At 47.2% G+C, this 23,043-nt stretch overlaps 1 protein-coding gene and 1 pseudogene across 2 annotated transcripts in view; both read left to right on the plus strand.

Moving 5' to 3' along the window:
* The window catches only part of LDLRAD3 (low density lipoprotein receptor class A domain containing 3), a 498,268-nt gene that overhangs the window by 461,682 nt on the left and 13,543 nt on the right, over nucleotides 1-23,043 (plus strand). The window lies entirely within an intron of this gene.
* LOC144826039 (large ribosomal subunit protein eL21 pseudogene) lies at nucleotides 20,149-20,620 on the plus strand (annotated as a pseudogene).

A 23,043-nucleotide genomic window follows, 5' to 3' on the forward strand; every position in this document is an offset into this window, starting at 1 on the left:
AGGAGGGGTGGAGACTCTAAAGGACCTGTTAGACAGGAAGTCTCTGAACCATCCCAAGGCTGCCTCTGTAACTCCAATTTCCTCCAATCTCGTCAAGAGGACCTCGTGTGACACCGTATCGAAGGCAGCACTAAGGTCCAATAGGACCAGTGCTGCAGTGCCGCCGGCGTCAAGAATGGAACGGAGGTCTTCAGAAACACTGAGCAAGGCTGTCTCGGTGCTGTGACCAGCTCTAAACCCGTGTTGGGAGTCATCCAGAATGTTGTTGGTAAGGAGGAAATTGGACAGGATATTGTTGACGTGTGCCTCGACAACTTTGGCAGGCCAAGGGAGCAAGGAGATCGGCCTGAAGTTCTCTGGAAGTGAGGGGTCTAAGGTGGGTTTTTTTAAAATGGGGGACACCCAGGCCTGCTTCCATTTGGAAGGAACACTGGCGGTGGAAAGTGACAGATTGATAATGTCACGGATGTGTTCTGTGATGAGTTCGTGGGCTTCACAGAAAATGTCCGGTTTTAAGGGGTCTGCCGGAGATCCGGATTTAATCTTTCTGCAGATTTTTAAGAAATTCTCTCGGTCAAGTGTAGGAAGGGAGGTGAGAGAAGGCCTGGTAGGATCAATGGTAACCGGTGACTGCGGGCATTTGGGGAAGGTGTCATATATCTTCTTGATTTTATCTGTGAAGAAATTGGCCATGTTGTTGCAAAGGTCGGGCGAGGTGGTAGTAGTGTTAACAGATTTTTTTGCAGTTAGATCTTTCAGAATTTTAAATACCTATTTTGAGGTATTGGAGCTATTGTTGATTTCACTGGCATAATATGCCGCTCTTGTTTTGCAGACCTTACGGTGATAGGTTTTTTGGAGCAGGACATAGTCTTGTTTAAGGTTGGCATCATAGTTTTTCCTCCAGCACCTCTCTGCCTTCTTACATTCCTTTTTCAAGGTAGCTAGTTCCAAGTTATACCAAGGACTGGCAGTGTGGGTGCGGGCCTTGGTCCATCTGGCAGGAATTAGGATGTCGAGTGCCTGGGTGATCCATAGGCAGAACTGATCATATCCTACAACCAGGTCCTCACTTGGGAGTAGGGGCTTTAATACCAAGAGATCATGTAGGTCTTCAAGGCGAAGTTTTCTCCATGGCCGTTTCTGAACTAGGGGAGTAGGTGCTACTACCGGGCTCGAGTTACAGGGGATAGATAGAATCACTAAGTGGTGATCTGTCCAAGTCATGGGAATAGGTATGTCTGAGGAACCACCGGTGATGTTGGAAAAAATGGGATCAAGGAGGTGTCCTGCTCTATGGGTAGGGCCACTGACAAGTTGATTGAGTTCGAAAGCCGCAAGATCCGCTAAAAAAGTTGCCACTTTAGACTCAGTGTTCCTGTCGAGATGTAAATTAAGATCGCCTATAATCGTAAAGTTGGCTGAGTTGATAACATAAGAGTTCAGGTATTGTAAAAGAGAATTAGTGAAGGGGACGTCTGCACCAGGAGGTCTATAAACCAGAAGGCCAGTTGCACAGAACTGTGGATTAACTTTAATCGAAAAGCGAGCGCTTTCGCTGCCTCTAATGTCTACTTTGCTGAGTTGACAATCAAAGTGAGATTTAATTATGAGCGCTAACCCGCCCCCTCTCGTGCCCCTGTTCACGGTGTGGATAGAATAGCCTGTAGGTGTTACCAGGTTGCAGACCGAGTCCATCTCGTCAAGGAGCCACGTCTCAGTCATGAACAGGGCATCAAGAGAGTGGTCAGTTAAGAGATCATGAATTTCAGAATGATGTTTGTACATAGATCTAACGTTAAGGTGACCTAGCCTGAAGGTATGGGCAAGGGGGGCTTTGGATTTACTTTTAGAAGTAGAGCACAATTGGGAGGGATTGGCAAGGGGGTGGCGTATATGAGCCGGATTGCGTCTAGCGCAGGAGCATGAAGAATGCTGAAGGCTCAACAGCTCAGATTTGGAGTAGCACATCTTACCGCCTTAAAACCAGAGTGGAGAGCAGAGTGCCTGGCGCCTAGCGCTACCTTAGCGCGGACGGGCGCAGACGGGCAGCTCTTTGGCGGGTCTTCGGCGAGGCTGCGCGCGACCGCTGCGCGCTCAAGATGTTGTGAGGGCTAAATAGCGACAGGAAGTTGGACACTAGAGGGCTAACCGCTCTGCATGCTGGCCGACCGGAAGTGTCCCAACGAACAGATGCAGGGAAACGGATCCTACAATCAGTATTATGGCGTGTGGTGCAGGGGAAAGTGAATTTTATTAAAAGCGCTATTCAGTGAGTACACAATTCAAAATACAACAATTTTAAAAAGACGTTTTTAAAATCAGCGCGCTAGCTTACACTGCCCAGGTCAGGTCGCAAAGCGGGTCGGGGACACTGCCACTGTCTCCTTCCCGCGAAGCGCTGCAGCCCCTGTTCCGCCTAAATAGCCACAGGAAGTTGGACACTAGAGCGCTAACCGCTCTGCATGCTGGCCGACCGGAAGTGTCCCAACGAACAGATGCAGGGAAACGGATCCTACAATCAGTATTATGGCGTGTGGTGCAGGGGAAAGTGAATTTTATTAAAAGCGCTATTCAGTGAGTACACAATTCAAAATACAACAATTTTAAAAAGACGTTTTTAATATCAGCGCGCTAGCTTACACTGCCCAGGTCAGGTCGCAAAGCGGGTCGGGGACACTGCCACTGTCTCCTTCCCGCGAAGCGCTGCAGCCCCTGTTCCGCCTAAATAGCCACAGGAAGTTGGACACTAGAGCGCTAACCGCTCTGCATGCTGGCCGACCGGAAGTGTCCCAACGAACAGATGCAGGGAAACGGATCCTACAATCAGTATTATGGCGTGTGGTGCAGGGGAAAGTGAATTTTATTAAAAGCGCCATTCAGTGAGTACACAATTCAAAATACAACAATTTTAAAAAGACGTTTTTAAAATCAGCGCGCTAGCTTACACTGCCCAGGTCAGGTCGCAAAGCGGGTCGGGGACACTGCCACTGTCTCCTTCCCGCGAAGCGCTGCAGCCCCTGTTCCGCCTAAATAGCCACAGGAAGTTGGACACTAGTGCGCTAACCGCTCTGCATGCTGGCCGACCGGAAGTGTCCCAACGAACAGATGCAGGGAAACGGATCCTACAATCAGTATTATGGCGTGTGGTGCAGGGGAAAGTGAATTTTATTAAAAGCGCTATTCAGTGAGTACACAATTCAAAATACAACAATTTTAAAAAGACGTTTTTAAAATCAGCGCGCTAGCTTACACTGCCCAGGTCAGGTCGCAAAGCGGGTCGGAGACAAAATAGTCTTTTCAACTGATTTTTTTTAGATTTCGTCAAATGAAACAACCAGTAAAAAAATGTATATTTTCAGATCAACAAAATAAAGGGCCTATAAACACGAGAAGGAGTCTGGTAAGAGTGGCATGAGGCGTTTGCTTAGGATTGCAATTTAGGGAAAGGTTCAGCAATAAAATAAGGGTTAAGGTTGGAGGAGAAGCAGTGTTTAGTGATGAGGTTCATTTTAGGGTTACAGTAACTTTAGAAGCTATTGAATGAATAACATTTTCGTGGGAAAGACTATTATATTTGTCATCATTTCAACTGTCGCACGCTCTCATTTCTGGCGCTTCCTCAAAATGGGGACCTTCTTCCGCTTTCCTATGTATATTGCTCGTCGGTGGGCATGGCCTAAGCGTCAAACCATGATGCAGGCCTCACATACACCCAGGGCTTTAAGTGGGATGAAAAAACTGGGGAGGGGGAGTGGGGGGTCTCAAAGGGGCGTGGCCAGTGTAATTAGGGGCGTGTCTTTAAAACACCTACGCTAAAAATCTGTGTTTAGCATAGTGTGCCGCCCGACTTGTATTTTGCTGTTTCTGTCATTGCATCCAGAGATGTGATACAAACAACATACCTACAACAAGTAAGGATTATTGGCTTTGTCACTGGTTATTAGTTGCATAAGATAAATAAGCTGCAACTATGGCTTGTTACATATAATATTGAAAAAGCTTCCACTTAAAGCCCTGCCCTACCACGATGTTGCTGCTCTTGTGTTTCAGAAAGAGAAGGGAAATCCAGAAAAAAATGACTCTTTAAAGGATTTTCCATCCCCAACAACTCTCACCTGGCATGACGTCATGCCGTAACTTCTCCGCTAGTGAGTAGTGAGGGAAGCGCACATCGATGTGCCTGCCGTCTCGAAACGGGTCTCTATTTGGGCTGTTTTGAGCCGTGACACTCTTTTCCCGGGCTGCTTCTACAACAAACTGCTGTCACTGCAGTCTGAGAAAAAAACGGACCGCCTGTGCCAGGGCTCAAAACAGAGCCCGATAGTGACCCGTTTCGAGCCCCCCTATAAAAAACTGCCAGTGCTCAGCACAGGTGAGACCCGGCCCACTTAAAGCCCTGCATACACCGTAAATAAGTACCTGTCCTTTTATGATCCTTAAACGTGTACTCCAATGAATTCGAGAGACGCTTGTTTCATCTGTTCTACTGCTGTAAAAATGACAGTAAAGGATATGACATCATTCTACCAATATGCGCTTCCTGGTGCTAAACAATGGCTAACAGGAAGTGCAGTGGAAGCCACGCCCACAGCCATTTAAAAAGGACCAGGGTGGCACCTGGGCATTGCAGCAAGCAGGGAAACCCCACCAGTGGCAAAGGCTCGACCAAGTATGCCTATGTGGCCCATTAGAAGGAGGGCAGTGGTGGACACGCCTACTGGTCTCCAAGTGTCCCCTTACAGCTGTGCCGAGGGAGGGCTTCTTTGAGGGTGTTCATGGCGGTGGTGTCGGCTGGACACAGGACAGGCTTCGATCCAGCTGCAAGCCTGATGCTCCATCTGGAAGAGGTCAGTCACTCTAGCTCGACACCGCTGGGCTCTGTGGTCACTCACATTAGGCATGTTTTGAATGTCTATTATTAGCTCGCTCATGCCGCCTCATACACATGGTACATCTGGGTTAAGTGGCACAATAGATGATCTGTTTATACCATGGCTGTTCCTAGCTAGTGGCCAGCTTCTGTTCATTAGAAGTGAGCCGAACCACAGCAAACTGGTCCCACTCTCATTGAACGACCAACCAACCACATGCACCACACAATTACAGTCGCATTTACCATACTGCTCTAGAGAGTACAGTCGACTTCAAACTTTCCTTAACTCTCTCCAGTCCCACCGCACTGCACCGGAGTGTACAGCCTACTTACATCTTTCTTTAACTCGCACAAGTCCCACCGTGCTGCACTAGTGCATAGAACCAATGTATAACTTTCTATAACTCTGACAAGTCGTTTCCATACTTCTCCAGAGTGTACAACTGACATAACTTTCCATAACTCCAACCGGTTTTACCATACTCCTACAGAGCGTACCATCAACTAATAACTTTCAGTACCTGACCAGTCCCATCACACTGCTATAAAGTTTATAATTGACTTATAACTTTCAATAACTTCAGCCAGTCCTACCACACTGTACGAGAGCGTACAACTGACTTATTACTTTCCGTAACCCATCATACTGCTCCAAAGGGTACTTCCGACATATAACTTTCTATAACCTCGACCTTTCACACCACACTGCTCCAGAGTGTACAACTGACTTATAACGTTTTATAACTCCGAAAAGTCCATACCATACTTCTCCAGAATCTACAACTGACTTATAACTATCTATAACTTCGACTATACACACCAAACTGCTCCAGAGTGTAGAACCCAACTTTCTGTAACTCCGACCAGTTGTTGCCATATTGCTCTAGAGTGTACAACTGTCTTATCACTTTATATAACTCTGACCATTCACACTATACTGCACAAGAGTGTACATCTGCGTTATAATTTTCTATAATGATCAGTATCACCATACTACACGAGTGCATTACTGACTTATAACTTTACATAACACCAACCATTCACACCATACTACACAAGAGTGTGCAATCGACTTAAAACTTTCTATAATTCTGACTAGTCCTTACCATACTGCTCCAGAGTGTACTGCCTACTTTTAATCACTCTATCAGGTTTCTTGTATAGTGCAACTACTGACCCGTTGTCTAAAGGCGCTGAGAGGGGGGAGGGTAGGATCTGCGGTTCAGTCGAAGAGTCATGTCTTAAGGTCTTTCTAGAGTTGCGGTAGTGATGGTGATTGCCTAAGGTGCAGAGGTAGGGAGTTACAGTTCTTTTCAGTTCTTTGCAGTGTGGTAGTAGAAGGATATTCCTCTAGCTGCAGGTCTTGCGGATCCGTGGGATGGTGGCTAAGGCAGTTGGGATGAGTGGAGATGTCTGGTGTGTTTAGTTTAGAAGGAGAGCCAGTGATTTAGGTATGCAGGTCCAGTCTGTTGAGAGCTTTGTAGGCGTGCTTGAGGAGATTAAAGGTAATTCTATTGTTGATAGGTTGCCAGTGAAGGTCTCTCAGGTGGTCAGTGAAGCGGCTGCAGCATGGAATTTTTAGGATGAGTCTGGTGGAGGCGTTCTGGATGTTCTGCAACTTATTTTGAAGTTTGCGGGTGGTGCCGGCGCAGAGTGTGTTGTCGTAGTAGAGTCAGCTGCTGAAGAGTGTATGGGTAACCGTTGGACTCAGGGGCGATTCACTTGCTTAGCGTGTGGTAGGAGGACGACATGGCGTTGATTTTGCAGTTAATTGAGAGTGAAGATTCCAGGATGATGCTGTGGTTTTGTGCGTGGCCTGTGGATGTGAGGGAGGGGGGTACAGAGCGCTTCGGGCCATCAGGAGTCATCCCAGGCAGGTGAGTTGGAGCCCAGGATGAGTACTTCATTCTTGTCTGAGTTAAGCTTGTGGCTGCTATCCTATATCTGTGAGGGAGTGAATCAGCTGGGTGTCATCGGCGTAGGAGACGATGTTGAGTCCATGGCTTCTCATGAGGGCTGCAAGCGGGCCAGTAGATGTTGAAGAGGGTAGGGCTCAGGGAGGTTTCCTGAGGCACTTCACAGCTGATCTCTATGGGTTCTGTGTTGAACGGTGGTAGTCTGACTCTGTGTTCGGCCGGTGAGGAAGGAGGTGATTCATTCTACGGCTTCGTCGCAGATGACGGTGTAATGGAGTCTTGTGCAGAGGGTGTTGTGGGGGACATTGTTCAGGCAGCTGAGAGGTCCCTGAGGAGGAGGGCAGCCGTTTTGCCTCGGTTGAGGAGGGTGTGGATGTCGTCTGCAGTAATGAGGAGAACTCTGCTTGCTTTTGCAGCCTGATTGTGGGAGGTCAGGATGTGGTTTGTTTAGATAAACTCAGAGAGTTGGGCGTTGATTACTTTCTCGATGACTTTGATTGCGAAGGGGAGAAGAGAGATGGGTCTGTAGTTCTGAAAGCCCTTTGGGTAGCAGAGGGTTTCCTCAGCAGGGTGTTGATCTTTGTGTGCTTCCAGTCTTCTGGGAAGGTGGCAGACTCGATGGAGCAGTTGATGATGCAGCAGAGTTCGTGTGCAATGGAGGTGCCGGCTGTGTTGAAGATGTGGTAGGGCAGGGATCCCAGAGTGCTCATGGGTGGTTGCTTTTCGTGATCCTGTAGGCGTTGTCAGGGGTGAGGGTGGTCCAGTTGGGCACAGTCTTCTGGGGTCTGTAGTCATTGGGTGCGGTGGTTGCAGTTGGGTAGGTGGGTTTTCGGTAGTGTAGCTGTCATAAATCTCCTTGTTCTTGCAGGGGTAGAAGGTGGCAAGGGTGTTGTAGAGGTCTTGAGAGGGAGGAATGTCTGCTGTCTCAGTGCTGGGTTTGGCAAATTCTTTGACCAACGGCGAAGAGTTCTTTTCATGTGCAATGTTGGCGGTTTTGAAGACTGCGTGGTCTGCCACCATCTTCCTGCTCCTCCTTCTTTTCTTGAGCTATCTACAGGTGTGCCTGGACTCTTGGAGGGTGGGAGAGAACATGCTAGATTTTTCGGTGGTCTGCTTACCTGAAGGTTTTCTGAGGGGAGCAAGTGTGCTGGCGCAGTTGAAGATCAAGAGGTGAGATGGAGGTTGCATGTTTAGGTGTTGGCATCTGTGGTTGTCATTGTTGGGTTTTGCTGAGGGAGGTGGTGAGCTGGTCTTCAGTGACCTTATTCCAGCTTCTGCAAGGATCGTGGTGGGCGTGGTGGTGTACGGTGGGCTTGGTGTAGGAGAAGAGGATGCACTGGTAGTCAGTCCAGTGTGGCTTGGAGGTGTGGCTGACAGAGATGTTGTTGCTTGTGGCGAACACAAGGTCGAGCGATTGTCCTGCTGAGTGGGTTGGCATTGTGACCCGTTGTTTGAGTCCGATGGTGGACGAGCACAGCTGGGCTCGCCTTTTAAAGCTCCTCCAGCGCATAAATAGCACACACGTTGTGCGTGCCGTGCAGCAGCCGCCATTAAGTAGTGTTGGGGAGGGCTGAACAGCTGGGAGGCGGGAAGAGTCAAAACTGAGCTAGAGGAGGGTGGGCTGCAGAGGACAAGCAGCATCAAGGGGGAAAAATCACAAAAAAGAGGAGAAATTAGAAAAGTGATTAACAATAATAGACAAAAAAGCAATAGTTTGATAAATAGGAAGATGAAAAGGGCAGAGGAGCAAAAAGCGGGAAGCAGGAAAACAAGGCTGGAGGAAGTGTGGGGCCGCGGGGAACAAGCACGGGCATGGAAAGGAGAAAGGAACAAAAAGAGAAGAAATAAGAGAAAGTAAAAATAACAAAGAGAAAAGCAAAAGAAATAAGCTTTTGCAATGCAATTGGTCTCACATTTACACGAGACCTATTGCATTGCAAATGGTAGGCATCTCAGACAACGGGAGGGAGGAAGGGCGCGGGCGGGGGGGTTGGGTAGAAGGCACGGACAATTGGGGTGGAGGAGACACGTACAATGAGCGGGCGGGGGGCCGAGAACGCATGGACAACGGGAGGGCGGGTGGGCGGGCAGAGGAAGAGAAGGCACAGACAACGGGAGGGTGGGTGGGGGTAGATGGCACAGACAACGGGAGGGAAGGGTAGGAAAGGGAAGTAGGCATGACAATGAGAGGGAGAGGGGGGCAAAGAAGGCACCAAAGCATGTTGTGCCTGCAGTAGGAGAGGCTCCTTAAATAAAATACTGCTCACGGTCTAAATTACACGTACCATGTAACAACCACAGTAGAGGGACCAGTCGCCATGCAGGTGACAGATGTAGAGGAGGTGGTACTAAGGAGGGACTAATAAGCCTATTGATGAATCATAAGCCAGTATTTAAGACGGACAATGACACAAGCCAATGGCAAATGTGGGCGAAGAGTGATAGGGGTTCTATTCCCTACTCCTCCATAATAGGTCTCGCAGACAGCGCATGCGCCCTGGCTGTAGGCTCGACCTAAAAAGGAAGGTGAAAAAAAGAGCAGAGGAGCAAGAGGCTGACGCAGAAAGACAGTAGGTAGAGTGGAGCAGCAGAGAAGCTCCCTCCTGGACCACCAGGGATAAGGTCTACGAACTTCAGACATGGAAGGGTCATGGGGCAACAGCTACCAGGCGTGTGGAGAAGTGTGGCTCAATGGTTAGAGCGGCAGACCCTGATGCAGAGGTCTAGCCCGGGACCAGGGTTCAATTCCCCGCCTCGGCGGGTCTTGGGCTCAAAAATTCCACGGACCTGATAATTCTCGCCTCGGTGCCTATTCCAATCATGGAGTCCCACTCTGCAACTCTGGGCAATAGCTTGCTTAATCTCCACAACGGCCCCCACAACGCTGAGGATGCCTGGCCTCCACCTTGGGGGTGCCCAGGAGTGGACACCTCACAGGGAAAGCCAGGATGGATTCCACAGCGGTATTCGTACAAGCGCCTTGAGACCCTTGCGGGTGAGTAGTGTGCTATACAAGTATCAATTTATATTTACATTTTTACCAGGCGGAGGTGTGTGGCCAGGGAAGCAATTTACTGACCAGGTCAGAAAGAGCGCTCTATAATGTTCTATAACTCCGACCGGTCCCACCGTATTTGCATATGGGTGTACATGTATATCTTTGTATAACTCCCACCATACTGCACGGGAGTTCACAGCTTACATATAACTTTCTCTAAAACCGACCAATCCGCCACACTACTTCAGTGCGTACAACCAGCTTCTAATTTTCCATATCTATGACTAGTCCCACCGTCCTCCTCCAGACTTTACACCTAACGGATAACTTTCTATAACACCGAGCAGTGTTTCAGGGTTTACAACGACTTGTAACTATATGTAAACCTAACAAATTTATAGGTGGCGCATGTGTACTGCTCACTCGTACGGCATAAGACTTCTTCATTAGTCGCCGTCACACTAGCAACACCTAAGCGCTGACGCCGACATACAACACCACCTCTCTTACATAGATCTGATACCTCACACTAAGTCCCATCTTATATATCTTATGACGTCACGCCGTGCACTGTCATGTCAATAATAACGGAAGCCAAGGATTAGATTGGGTTCCAGGGGATGTGGTCTGTGAAACCTAAACATCTGTCTTTTAATCGTGGCTTCCCCACTACACCAAATTGTCTTACCCTGGGCAAATCAACATGTACCCCTGTACTCAGTCACAGCTGTGCGCACATACAAATTAGCTCAACCCATTATTAAAATCTACGTAAAATCTAAAGTTTAGATGGTAGATCAGTTGCCTAGTTGCATGTTTAGATTCTAAACATGCAACTAGGCAACCAATCTCCCATCATTCTCTGAGCTGTGCCAATTTTTTTTTTAATTGTAAATATATTCAGTTCCTAAGGTTCTGAATCTGCGCTCCCCTTCTCCACCCAAAAATATAAATAATGGGCAAAAATGTAATTTAAATTGCAATCTTTTAATCAGGGCATGCGTCATGTTTTCTGCAAATTTGGTAAAAATAAAACAAAAAACGTGCGTGGAGCCTGAGCCTGCTACAAGTTTAATTAAATGCTGTCGTTTGCCGGGCCTCATGCATATTCATTATTCTAATTGTAGCTCTTCAGAAAGGCGCAGCTCATTATGCTGCCTCGGGTTTATTTGAACGTGGGCTCCATCATATGATTTAGATGAATTTTTGAATTGCGTGTATTTTTGTCACTGTGGCCCTTCCAGCTTCAAGGCGCTATCTGTGTGTTATGGGGGCGATTACAAGCGCACAACGGTCTAGAGATTATTTCAATAACATTTTAAGAGGTCAAGGGGAGGGGTCAGTTACCAGTATTTTTTTCCACTTGAGCACATCTCTAGTACTTGGCACAGAGGACTAGTTCATTCACAAATGTCAGCCACCGTGTCAAGGTCTCTGCTTTGCATGTTTAGTTTGGGGTTTTGAATTTAAAATTGTTTGAGTAGAGCCGGGGAAGCTGCGGCGGCAGCTGCACAAAAAAGCCATTTAATTCCTAGGCGCTCTGCATACTAAGCCATTCTACGAACTGCAATGCTTTAATTATCTTTCACTTAATTGATTTTATTTGAAATGGAGACAGAAAGGTTCGCCTTCAAGAAGCAGTTAATTTTCCGGATTATGAGCACAGCTTTTTTTATGGCTGCTACAAGATGCTGGTTTTATAAACTCATTCTTTTCAACGAGTATGTTCTGTTGATCCGTTGCAAGCGCAGACTGGGTGCTGGGCTCACATGCTAAGAAGTAATAGACACAGTGGTAAAGTCACAACTGGTCCAGGGCACGTGCGCCCGCCCCTTTTAATAGCAGGAGCACCTGACCAGTGACGCCTGTAATGGGTGGGTGTAGAGCGTAGGTAAAGCACATTCCTGGGATACTAGAGAGTGTCCATCAGGACACTACATTCCGCCCATACTTTAGTGGAAAAGAGATGAATAAGTCAAACCGGCGAGAAAGAACTAACAAACCAAAGACAGCACCACTGCGGCTCTTCAGGCCGTCCGATGGGCAATACTGGATCTCGACTTTATGACCGTTAGGTTTTAGTCTACCCCTGCGATGCGTTCTGACTGGCCTGGTCTCAGGGTGTAGAAACTCTATACAAAGTTGTATGTAGGTGCATCCGGAGCGGTGGAGGCGTCCTCTGCGGAGATCTCTTTGAAGGCGCGCTGGCTCTATGGACAGCAAACCCGCAAAGACTGAAGATGACTTTGATGAAATGGGAGTCTTCCTTGAAGGCCTAAGTGCTTCCCAGTGCCCGTAGGTGGAGCAGCTACAGACTTCCCTCTCATACCAGGACTCCCCTATCACAGGAATTTCCGTGAGGCCCTCTTTGCCGAACTGGCACGGGATTGTGTGGACCGGCCAGGGACTCTCGTAGGCCGTGGGAAGGCGTCGCTGAGGAACTGCCAACAGGACCACATCCAAGTCACTCTTGCAGCCGCAAAGGGTGGTTGTCTAGAGGTCTGTGTGCTCCTGCCATCAGGACTTAAGTGCACAGGCCTTCATCAGATAGTCTTTGGGTGATCAGTCTCCGTCCGTGACCGCAGTGCCTGTTGTGGAGCTGCTGCAGCCGCATCTCTCTTGCTGGGATTTCCTATCAGCCCAGACTACCCTCATGGCACTTGCCCCCGGATTGCCACAGCACTGGGTGGGCTGTGCAGGGTCTCACTTAGGCCACGCAAGGGGGTCGCTGCGGAACTCCCAACAGGGCCGTGGCAAAGTCTTGTGCAACCCCAAGGTTGGATGGTCCAAGGGTCGAGTTTGCTCTCCTCGACGTGTCTCAGGTTCCCTGGGCATCACAGTATTAGAATTCATCCGGGATGTTTACTTCTGGTTGTTTTGCAGGCATACAGCTCTGCTGTGGTGGTGCGATGCTCCTAAGGTGGTTCTGCTAATGCACCTGGTAATGATGAAGAACTTACCATCTAACAACTTAGGCAACAGGTGACAATATCTTGCTTGGAGTAAGGATTACTGCAGGGACTTCGTAGCCACTTGCAGTTCTTCTTCGGCATGTGCAGGTGATAGCAGGGATGCCATCCATGTCAAGCAGCCGGTGATAGGTGGCTGGACGGTCACACTGTGAAGCGTGGGGCCTGTAAACAGTCTGCGGCTTGCTGGTGGCTCACTGTTAGTTCTCTGGCGGAGCTATCTCTAGTGTCGTCTCTGCACCCTGGTGGCTGGCTTGTGTTGATGGTTGTCCTCTCCAGTATTGGTATGAGTCTTCTGTCTTATCACTCTTCTCCATTTTCTCTTGCATACCTATGTTGGTTGTTGTTCACGCTGTAACAATGTGTTACTCTCCTCTCCTCTACAACTTCTACGCAATGTGGCACCTTGGCACGCTCTTCTATACTTCCGACCAGGTAGTGCTTTCGCTTTGAGGCTGCACCGTTGCGACACTTGGTCCTGCTTAGGTTCGGGCATGCTTGCAGGGTCGGTCACTCCATGTGTCACTCTCAATGAAGGGCTAATGGTGGCCATTCCGTGCTGGCGTGTGGCCGTCTGGTGCAGCCTCTTCTCTCCCAGAGGATCTCTGGTGCAGTCTTGCATTGTCTCTGTGCCCCATGACATTGTGCCTTCTGCTGGCTCCTTGCATGCCTGCTCCTTTCCCCTGCATTCATGGCCTTTCACCACGTGGTGGTGTGTGGCGCTATCTCTTCGCTTGGGGTGGCGTCAGACAGTCACTTCTCCTTGTGCCTTTTGTGTGGCTTGCTTGATGCTTGTCTACCTTTGGTCCTATTACCATGGCTTTCACTTGACTCTTCTCAGCTGTCTTGGCAGCTTTGGGCTTTCCAGTGCTCCTTGTGGGGGTTCAAAGTCTCTCCCCCTCGAATGATAAGTAGTCCACATGGATACTGGGATATCTGAGAGCAGTGTTCAGTCTCTTCTGCCCTTTCCCCTCCCTGTGGTAGGGCTGTGCAGTGGTCTCCTCACTGGGCCTGGGCATGTGTCCCAGTGGCTTCTCCTCCCCACTCGCTGTGGCAAGGTACTCTAGCAGTGCTTAGCTGAGACATGAGTACATTCTCTTTTCTGTGTTGGCAGCAAATGTCCTCTATTATTTCTGGTACTCCGCCCCGCCATCACCTCACCAGTGCAGGCTACTTTTCAGATGGTGTCACACCCAGTGCTTAATTTGAAGAAGGAAAGCCTCAGACTTCATCAGTGGCCTCCCTATTAGACTGAAGTTGGCCTTGATGTTGTTAAGTGTTGTAATCTTTATATAATGCTGTAGCCTTCCTAGCGTTCTCTAAAATACTTAAAGGTATCGAGAGCTCGCACCGCACTCTACGCCCCCCTATTCCATTTTACACAGAAGTGCGGGTTGCAAAGAATTGTAATGTTAGTTGATAGAAAGGAAGTCAACTGACCCTCGCTGGCCACACTGTCCCATATTTCAATACCTATTCTCTCAGATCTGGTTAAGTGAACATTTCAAGGTTGTGCTGCTTCCTCAGTCAATCCATCACTTTTTTGTATACTTTTCTTCCTTCAGGCTATATCCCACCTCTGCTATATCATCATCTGTCTCTTTTCGGTTTCTCTGACAACCTATTCTGATATTACCTGGAAATATCTGCTGCTTGATCCATTTCAGGATATCCGGGCAGCCTACCCCTCCTCTCCTTAAGAGTCTCTTATTAATTCTCTCTTTATCCCCAGAACATATTTCATTAGTTCCCTCTGCATATCTATCAGGTATGATTTTTAAATAGTTGTCAGATGAGATGCAGTCACCCAGGCAGGACATTCAGTTTTAAGACTTGGTTGCTTCTTTGTTGTGATATAAAGAGAGGTCACCACCTACTCCCCTCTTCCATTATTGGGTGTTGTAGTGTTGGCCAGTGAGCTGCCAGTCATCCTTTGAGTTCATTTCTTTACTCCTGCCCTAAAAAATGCATTATTGAAGCCTTCCCAGCCAAGTTGCTCTTAACTGATTCCATTTATTTTAGGAATAGATATTTTCAGGTACTCGGATTAATTTATTTTAACTCCATAAATTATTATTACATGCTCTAAGCCATCAAACATGGCATGAATTTCTGCTCTCAGCTTTAGTTTTCATTTTTTCAGCAGCGGTGCCTCCATTCGGGCGGAGGAGTGTCGCCCATCCTGCTGCCAGCACAGCATACATGAAAAATAAAATGGTAATAAAATGATTTTATTACCGTTTTATTTTTCAGTGCAGCTGGCCAGCCTCAGCCTAGTGCTGAGCGCAGGGCCATTACTGCTGACTGCCAGCAGGGGTGGAGGAGTGGGGTACACTCCATTTTAAAGTGTGCTTGTCACTTTGCTGGCTGTGTCGTGATGGCCAGTCTGACATGTGCACTTTAAACCTCTCCAACCCGGGCTTTCTTAGACAGCTGGGTGGTGAGCAGGTCCGTAGGAGCGCTGAGCCAGCCCACTCCAACCAATCCTGGTGCTTCTCTCACTCTGGTTGACAGCATGAGAGCAGAATCTCGATTGGTGAGGGGAGCTGGCCCTGAGCATTTTTTGCCAAGGATTGTGGGACCGGAGAGGTCGAAGAGTAGGCAAGTAAATTTTTTTAAATATAAAGGTTTTTGGGGTTTTTTTTTTACACACAAAAGGCAGTATGAGAAACACCCCCTGCCATCAGCCTCAACTCCAGAGCTCTTAACACCTTGGGAGCTTCGTAAATAGACCTCCCCAGTGCTGCGCTGTCCATTATCCAGTGCTGAACTGGACGTCCAGCGGTCGCACGCAGCACTGGGGAGGTAGTGCCCGTGACGACCGTTGGCCGACGGCAGCACTTAAGGAGTTAATCGTGGCCCATTACAAACACTGTTTATAATGGACCAGAATTGAGTGATTTAGATTTACGCGCCTAATGGTGTTCTTAGAGTGCCTGAAAGTGGGTCGATATATTTGCCTGATAGCCCACCACTTACAAAAAAAAAAGAAGCAACAGCCACTTAATTTTTTGTCTCTTTTGGACCGGACTGAGATGCACATTATCAGCCCCCTTATTTTTTTATAACTTTTAAGTACACCTGACCGTGACTCCAGTGTAGGTCTCCCACTGTGTTTAATTGAAATGACTCTTTATTCCTTTTGGCGAGTTCCGCTCTGTTCTCTGTTATTCTACGGAGGCCTATGTTCAGCCTCCACTCTTCCGTGGGCCTCAGCTTTTCTTATACTGGACGTCTCTGTATGCGCATGCACTGCTGTGTGAGCCTTGGCTAAGGAACAAATCGTTGGCTTTTGCAAACTTAGTGAGCTTTAATGATATCAACACGCAATCCTTGTTCCTCTTTATAAAACACTCTGGAAGAGTGTAGATGATATTACCCTCAGTTTCCTCATTGAGACCCTTTACTCAGACTTTGCCTCTTTTGTTTCATTTCAAGCTCTTCACATATGTCCAGGAATGTTTTTGTCCACGTTTCCAAGTGAAATGTTGTCGTATGTAGACATTAGTCCATGTCCTACTTTCTTCTCAGTTGACCTACCATAACCTCAAGACGTAGATTTATGAACTGCATGTTGGATTTCAGTTCCAAAACGTCTTTGCTGAGGTCAGCTCGAAGTATATTTAGATATGATCAATTAACATATTCTCCAAGTCCTGTTTCAGTTCAACCAAACGTAGCTCCAAGTCCTCTTTGAATTTGAATTTTTGAATTTTAAAATATTTATAGAGCGCTCTTATACCGAAAACGGTTTCATGGCGCTAGATAGCCGAGGATCAGTGGGAAGCGGATTAAGCTGCGGCAGATCTGGAGAACAAGAAGGTCTTCAGTTGCTTACGAAACTCCAGATAGGAGGGAGACATCCTAAGGGCAGGTGGAAGTGAGTTCCAAAAGGATGGAGCCAGCACAGCAAATCTGGCCCCCCGGCCTTCTGTTTCCTAAAACGAGGGACTGACAGAAAGGCCAGGTGAGTGGAGCGAAGTTCTCTAGACGGACAATATGGAGAGATAGCTTCGCACAGAAAGGAGGGGGCGGTCCCAGATCTGGCCTGGTAGGTGATGCAGCCCAGCTTGAAGAGCGCCCTCTCCCTCACCGGGAGCCAGTGGAGGGACTTAAGCAAGGGGGACGTGTGATTGGACCTGGGGAGCCCAAAAATCAGGCGGGCCGCCTGATTTTGAATCAGTTGGAGTCGGTGGATGAGGTAAGCCGGGGCACCGTTGAGGATAACATTCCCATAGTCAAGGCGCGACAGCACCATGGCCATGAGAATGAGCTTGAGTGCGGCAGCAGAAAAGAAACGTGAGACCCTCCGGATGGTCCGGAGGGAAAAGAAACAGGCAGACACCACAGAACTGATCTGCGTGTGGAGGGTGAGCTGAGGATTAATAAAGATACCCAAAGTTTTAACTTTAAGGGCTGGAAGGGGGGGGGAACCAAGGGAAGAGGGCCAGAAGGAAGGGGACCAGGGACTGCAACCACCCCCCGTCAGGACCAGCTCGGTCTTGTCCGGGTTTAATTTGATTTTAATTTAATTTTTCACTAAAGCCTGAGCGTATTTGCTGCCATGGTTACTATTATTTTTTCTTGTTGTGCACAATGTAAAATTCTGCCTATTTCCCACCGTTTCTGCCTTTTAGGTAACCGTGATATTCAAGCAAAACTTCCAGTTATTGCATTTCCCAGCTTCTCAAACCAACTACTAACTGGGGCCCAAAGTTCTCCCATACGCTTGTTATGCCCGATTCGTCCACTAACTGTCTTTCTGAATTTATACCACTCAGTGCGTTAAGATAGCTTGTGGCTCCTCCCAGTGTCTCTTCTGTGAAAGCTCTCTTGTGATGCTTGAGCTCAATGTACTCCAGTTTCCTTGGCCCATGTCTGTTAGGGCCTTGCCTGGTTCATTTGTGCGTTATTTATTGCACAATTCTGATCTTTCTTGAGTAAGTCCCTCCCTTTCTTGTTCGCCCTACTAAACGAGTGGGATTAAGTACTTCATGCTCGTCCACTCCCTCATTTCATTTGAAGGTGTTACCTTCACATCCCACCAGAGCGCTTCCTGTATTTTTCACCCAAGGATTATTGGTAAACCAGCCCTCGTAGCCCGTTTCCAATGTCCTTTGCATTCTATTAGATATGTTGTGCACGGGTAATTTCTCCATTAGACAGACCAGCCTATATTCACCCAGTTACTGCCTGGCGGCTGCGACTTCAATCACAGCTTTCTACCAGCTGCCATCTTGTTTGTAGCTTTGCAAAATAACACAGCAGACAATATGGCCGCCGATAGAAAGAGACACGTGAAGCTGCACGCACAGATTTTTAACCTGCCTGTTCAACCTATGGCTTTATAGCTATTCTTCTGTAAAAGTTATATGAAAGTGACCATGTTTCATTTCCTTTTCCTAAGTTCGTAGGGGTATCAGTGAGTAGATACCCTACCCATCCCCAGAGGGTGCTGGGGTGCTATGTTGCGTCACAATACTAATATTCTTAGTGTGCCCCCTTAGTAGTGTCTTCAAAAGCAAAGACTTCTTAAACAATTTACTTATAAAACTGTGTTGCAAAATGGAATACTTGTCTCAATTTTTTAGAATATTCCCACTCACCAGCACCTATTATTTGGATCGGGCTCAACTATCTGTGTGATTGCTCGCAGGCTGCCACTCCGGAGAGTGAATCACACCCCACCACGTTCACTGTTCACCAGTTGCCACTGCTTACTGGGCTGCACTGGCTACCAGAAGAAGACAAAATAAAGTTCAGGCTGGTGGGCATCATTTCTATGGCCTACGAAAGCTACATCTGAAATACCTCAGAACTCAGAATTTTCCTCAAAGTCTCCACTGGAACGCATCAACAAGCTAAAACTAGAACCCAACAGATTCAAATCCTGCAAAGCCTCTAAACAACCTTCTTGTAAGCTGCCCCTTCCCGTTTGTAATCTCTGCCAGTTGATCTGAGATGCTGAGAAGACCTCACCCAATTTGGGGAAACAAGGGCAAAAACTTCGTTTTATAAACTCTCTCTGGACTGGTCTCCACAGCCTACCTTGGGTAAGCTGTGGAGGCCAGTCCAGACAGATTTCCTCTCCATCCCTTGGTTATCTCCCGGCATCTCCTCCCATACCTCCACTTTTACCTCTTCCCCCCTCCATCCCGTAGACTAACGTTTCTTGACCTATGGTGCGTGGACACCTGGGAGTCGACGGCGCCTACACAGTGGGTCCATGGCTGTTTAGAAAATTAAATAACATTAGAAGCTTAATAGAGTTTATATAAATAAGGCACAAAAATGTAAAGTTGAACATTTTAAAATGTCCTGTGAATGTGACATTAAGTGGGTTATCCCAGATTGATTTGTGGAAGCAATAAAACTTTATGAAACAGACTGTCGCTTGGACGATGGATGACCTCAATTGAATGTAGAAAAGCTTTAACCTTCCAATTAAGAGTAAAATGTTGTGCTGTTTTATTTTTATTTGTAAATTAAATACATTATTTCATCAATTATGTTTTTGTTTGATGAATGCCTGTGTACGTATCTTTGTGTAATGATTAGTGTTTCAAATCATCAAAATTGCTTAGGGTGGGATCCCTGAATTTCTTATTGACACTCATTGGGGGTTCCTGAATTCCAATAATGATTAAATGGGAGGACACAGAAGTCAAAAGGTTAAGAACCACGCTGCAGAAAAATCCCTCCATTCCCCTGTGTCTCTCACCAATGTCTTGGCTCACTCATATATATCCTTGAACCTTAAAACAGTGTTTTCCCATCTTTCCCTATGAGTGACTTGTTGTCTCTGTGTTTTCTTTCCCTACACAAGGTTCTAGGCCTCTCTGATCCTTTTATATTCTAAATGCTGCCCATAAGCGCTTTCTGCAAGGACTGTTGTTGACTCTCTGATTGTGTTTTATATGTATTGCTTGCTGTAGTTACTTGTTAGTTTCTCTGTAAGGGGCTGCCCTGTGGCCCTGTTGTGTTGGTCTGTTTGTCCAACACTTTGAGAGATTCCTGCTTGAGTAAATAAATATATGGAATAAAGGAATAAGCACACTTTGGAGCCCCATCAAAACAAGATGTTCTCTAAAGAAAATAAATGTTATTAATTTTGTCAGATGTAGCTGCAGATAAGGGGTTTGGGAGGGTGAGAACGACTCATCTCACACGTGGGGGCTTATGGTGAATTATTTTTTTGATGGTAAATAATAAAATAAGTCGATATAATGGATTTGTTGGTTTTTCTGCTGGTGGTTTAGCGCTCATTTCTGCCTTTCTGAAATGTATTTCATAGTTCATTATATATATTGTTATGTCAGAATATATCTGTAGTCTCATTTTTTTCAGTAAGAGTACTAAAGATTCGCCATCTTCCAGTAAACCGCCAAAATGACGTACACAAGAGGAAAAAAGGGGAGGAACGCGTTACATGTTCTCTAGACCATTTCGCAAACATGGAGTTGTACCTCTGGCGTCCTACATGCGCATCTACAAGAAGGGGGACATAGTGGACATCAAGGGTATGGGAACAATTCAAAAGGGTATGCCGCACAAGTGTTACCGTGGCAAGACTGGAAGGATATTCAACGTCACCCAACATGCAGCGGGCATTATTGTAAACAAACAAGTCAAGGGCAAAATTCTTGCCAAGAGAATAAACGTGCGCATTGAACATATTAAGCATTCAAAAAGCAGAGACAGCTTTCTGAAGCGTGTCAAAGAGAATGAAAGGAGGAAGACAGAGGCCAAGGCGAAAGGCTTGTGGGTTGAAATGAAACGCCAGCCTGAAGCGCACTTCGTTAGTACACTGGGCATGGAACCCGAACTGTTGGAGCTAATTCCCTACGAGTTCATGGCGTAAATTTGTATTTACGTATAAAAGCAAATTTTTGTTTTTTACTAAACTTAAAAAAACAAACAATAAAACATGTTTCGAATGTCGGTAGAACTTGAAGCTGTGAAGGCAGTGTGGCTTCCATCATGGCCCAGGGCCTGAGTTGCCTTCTGCTGACGTTGCCCTCCCGCCAGTGACTGGCACCCTGTGGCCGCGCGCCAGGGCTCAGTCTGGAGACAGACTGGTGCCTATTGGCAGCCTCACAAGGCAGATGTTCGCATCCATCTTCTGAACTCTAATGTCAGAGCTCCTCATAAGGATGCAGCTTACTTTTCATGTTTTTGAGTATTGTTGTCTTTCAGTGTCTGGGTGGTTTCCTTTAGAACACATACTGAGGAAGGGTATTGTCTTTCAAGCAATCAGTGGGGATGGATGGCACCTTCATCCTTGCCAAGGAGGAGGAGGAGTGTGGCTCAATGGTTAGAGCGGCAGACCCTGATGCGGAGTTTGGCCAGGGGACCAGGGTTCGATTCCCACCTCGGCGGGGTCTCGGGCTCAATTTCCTCGGACCTGATAATTCTCGCCTCGGTGCCTATTCTAATCACGGGCCCCACGCTGCAACTCTGGGCAATAGCTTGCTTAACCTCCACAGCGGCCCCAACAGCGCTAAGGATGCCTGGCTTCACCCTGGGGGTGCCCAGGAGTGGACACTTCACACGGAAAGCCAGGAGGGGTTCCACAGCGGTATGAGTATCAGCGCCAGGAAGCCGAATAGGCGACACCGCAAGGTGACCGTCTGGTGACAGTGCGCTCTATAAATACCATGACATTTACATTTACAAGCTGCACTCGGCGTGCTGTCCTCCTGTGTTAATCCCAACAAAGGGAGTAAAAGGGGGATGCAATGTATATTCGGATGATTTTCGGATGAAAACAGTGATTTGAATAAAGCATGAATACAGTGGTAGGAAGGGGGGCACCAGGAGATATGGACAGTGTAAGATGGAGTACTAAGGCTCTGTAGAGCAGAAGAGTGTGCGGAGCAGGTGTCGAGAGCACAGAGGGGTAGATATGGAGACCTGCGGTGGAGGCAGCCTGCAGTCAGTGGCATACAGAGAGCTGGTGATAGGAGGGCGGCATTGCCAGCGTGGAAGGGCATTGTTGATTCTTGACCCCCACCTCAGTCACTTGTGGTTGCCAGTTAGGGTACCTGCTAGAAATTTAATCTTCCATTCCCAGGCCGAGAATTTTCTTTTCAATATATTCCCATCAGAAAGGATCTGCGATATAGGGTCGGTCACAATTCATAAATATACTTTTAGGGTCAATTTGAGTCCATTAAAATGATTCTCCTTTTAAGATTTGTGCCAAATGGTGATGCTAAGAGTGGAATAAAACTTTTTTACGGCGTCCTCTGGGTTAGAATGTTTCACTGCAGGCCGCTGCTTGAATACCAATCGACTGGTTCTGCATGAATGAGGGTTACACTGAAATCTTGGTACCCGACTAGGGCTTTCTTCAACTGGTCTCATGCCATAGACAGAGCCACTGGACTTATACGTAGGGGGGAGGGGCACCAAATTATGTGGCAAAGTTGACTAAATGATGCAGCAACAAAAGGCGAATCGTGGCAAAATGCAACCTTTTTTTTTACAGTATTACTTTGTTATTTTGTAATTTTTACGGATGGTAATACTGTCTGGGTAGAAACATCACCGCATTAGTACAACTTTAACAACGAAATCATTAAAAGCATCTGAAAGATGACCAGTTAACCTTTGCAAGGGGTCTTCCAAAGCAAGATCCACAGACAATTCTTTTTTTGTTAAAATCTGCAGACTATGCAGCAGATGAGAGATGATTGGCTAGCCCTTAATTATAGGGCAAAAGCTGCGGCCGAAGAATTGCATGATACCACTGGCCCTGGCTATTGATTTTTCTCTGTGTTACAGTGTATCTGATGCTGACCTTCCCTTTTAGTAAGTGTGTTGGTGTCATTGATATATTGTATTTGGTGCTAGCTTTCACGGAGGGCGATGGTGTTAGTAATAGATTGTATCTGGTGCTAGCGTACACTTTTACAAAGGGTGATGGTGTCAGGGTTTCATTGCACTTGGTGCTCACCTCAACCCTTAGTAAAGTGGATGGTGTGAGTGGTAAATCTTACCTGGTGCTAACCTTCTCCTTTTTTAAGAGTGATGGTGTACATGTAACATTGTGCCTGGTGCTACCCTACACTTCTAGTAAGGGTGATGGTGTTAGCGGGACATTGTACCTGATGCTCAACTAGTAAAGGCGATGGTGTGTTACATTGCATCTGCCACTGGCCTTCACACCACCCCCAGGAGTTGGTTCTTTACCTCTACCTGCTGGTACACTGTAGAGTCGGTGGACCACGAGCACCCCTGGGGCCCCTTCCCCATGTGTCTCTTCTGCAAGGTAGCATGTGC

This window comes from Lissotriton helveticus, chromosome 3_2, assembly GCF_964261635.1.
Source record: "Lissotriton helveticus chromosome 3_2, aLisHel1.1, whole genome shotgun sequence".
In the NCBI taxonomy this organism is placed as follows: domain Eukaryota; kingdom Metazoa; phylum Chordata; class Amphibia; order Caudata; family Salamandridae; genus Lissotriton; species Lissotriton helveticus.